At 36.3% G+C, this 2,466-nt stretch overlaps 1 pseudogene; it reads left to right on the top strand.

The window, feature by feature from the left end:
• Positions 1–312: 312 nt before the first annotated feature.
• Positions 313–1,267, top strand: LOC143680387 (olfactory receptor 5M9-like; annotated as a pseudogene).
• The last annotated feature ends 1,199 nt before the right edge of the window (positions 1,268–2,466 follow it).

Below are 2,466 nucleotides of genomic sequence, written 5' to 3'. Positions count from 1 at the left end.
TGTCTACTGTAATAATCTAGAAAGATATAATTGCCCAATTCTAATACTATATTTATTTGTAATGAGTGCCATTTACATATTTTGCAGATGAGATACTGGAAAAAGATAAATTCTAACTTTATAATGCATAGGGAAATAAACAATTATGCCTATATTATCTCTCTCGAGCACTGTGCAAACTCTACATCATTTCCTAAATGATTTGATTAAGAGTAAGGATGAATGTGACTTAAATGTTTCAACAACAAAAAAAATCCTCTTTATGCTTTGTCTTTCTCCATAGGCAAAACAGGCGGGGTCTCTGATATGGAAATGTCAAATTTCACAGATGTGACAGAATTCATCCTGCTGGGGTTGACTAGTCACCAGGAGCTACAGGTTCTCTTTTTCATGGTGTTTCTACTAGTTTACATTGCCACTCTGTTAGGGAACATCGGTATGATCATTTTGATCAGCATCAGTCCCCAGCTTCAAAGCCCAATGTACTTTTTCTTGAGTCATTTGTCATTTGTAGATATCTGGTTCTCATCCAATGTCACCCCCAAAATGCTGGAAAACTTATTATCAGAGGCAAAAACCATTTCCTATGTGGGATGCTTGGTGCAATGTTACTTCTTCATTGCCCTCGTCCATGTGGAAGTCTACATCTTGGCAGTGATGGCTTTTGATTGCTACATGGCCATCTGCCACTCTTTGCTTTATGGCAGCCTGTGTTCGACTCATCTCTGAACCTTATGTCTATGGATTCTCTGTTAGTCTAATATGCACACTGTGGACCTATGGCTTGTACTTCTGTAGGAATTTTGAAATCAACCACTTCTGTTGTGCAGATCCCCCTCTCATCAATATTGCCTGTGGTGGGGTCCACATCAAACAGTACACAATGATAGTCATCGCTGGCATTAATTTCACATATTCCTTCTCTGTTGTCCTCATCTCCTACACCCTCATTGTAGTAGCTGTGCTGCACATGCACTCTGCTAATGGGGGGAAGAAGGCCTTCTCCACCTGTGGGTCCCACTTGACAGCTGTTACCATGTTTTATGGGACCCTTATATTCATGTATCTCAGGTGGCCCACGGAGGAGTCTGTGGAGCAGGGGAAAATGGTGGCTGTGTTTTATATCATGGTGATTCCCATGCTGAACCCCATGATCTACAGTCTACAGAACAAGGATGTGAAAGAGGCAGCCAACAAAGCAATCATCAAGGTAACTTGGGGTGGTGAAACTGCAATAGTTATTTTGTTACATTGGAAAATATTATAAATGACAAAGTGTAAATGTCCCTGTTCACAAATGACTTTCTATGGGCAACTCTTGCTTACACTAATAGATCCAAACACCATTATGCCTTACATCAAGAATGGACTGTGTAGATTTGTCATACTGTGTTCTACATGTCTAATGATTTTATTAAAATAGGAAACAACATTTGCATTCTAATTATCTGTTTTATCTCCCTAACTCTGTTCATTCATGTGTATTATGATGCATTTTTCCTTATGTTGATGGTGAAATATCTTTGAAAAGTCCTCATTAAAACATTCATAAATGCAGGATGAATGAGTATGTGTTTTCTGATGTTTAACTTCTGAACTTTGGCCATAAAATGTTGTCCCATTAAACCCTTGGGTAATAATTTTATTTGAAAATGTTGTTTGATTCCAGCCTCTTCATGGTAATATTAACTTTTTTGCAATTTTTTTTTTTGCAGGGCAGGCACCAGGAATCAAACCTGGATCTCTGGCATGGCAGGTGAGAACTCTGCCTGCTTAACCACCATGGCCCACTCTTTATTTCTGTAACTTTATTGTAATATATTCACACTGTATATAACCCATCCAAAATATAAAATCGATTGTTCACATTATCTCATGATCTCATATCTCATGATTAATTTTAGAATATCTTCATTACTCTAAAGAAGAAACAAGAACAAAAATGTAAATCTCCAATACTCCTATACCTCTTACTCCCCTACCTAATGGTTGACCCATGTTATTGGTGAAGTTCATTTGTTACTTGATGAAAGAATATTAAAATATTACTCTTATCCATAGTTTGCAATAGATAAGTTTGCCCCTATACCTCTCTATAATTAACTCCTTATAATAGTCTTACATTTGTTCTAGTTCATGAAAGAGCTTTTTAATATTTTTTTATATTTGTTTATTTAATCACAGTCACAGTCTACCATAACATTCATGGTTATACATTTCCATGTTTTAAACTCCAACTTTCCTTATGATGAAATAAATGACACTAATTTCACCTTTCCACACATTCACCCACTATTCAGTACTATTAATTATTTTCATAATAACATGCTACCATCAGCTCTATGCATTTGATATAATTTAGTACAATCTAATTAAAACATTCAGTCCATAATAAGCAATTGCTCCCCATTCTCTGGCCTCATTTTAGATCCTGGAAACCTCTGTTCTATATCTTATGTCAATGAC

The sequence above is a fragment of the Tamandua tetradactyla genome, chromosome 4 (assembly GCF_023851605.1).
Source record: "Tamandua tetradactyla isolate mTamTet1 chromosome 4, mTamTet1.pri, whole genome shotgun sequence".
NCBI classification, from domain to species: domain Eukaryota; kingdom Metazoa; phylum Chordata; class Mammalia; order Pilosa; family Myrmecophagidae; genus Tamandua; species Tamandua tetradactyla.
Note: the sequence above shows the minus strand (reverse complement) of the source record. Positions and strands in the feature narration are given on the sequence as shown.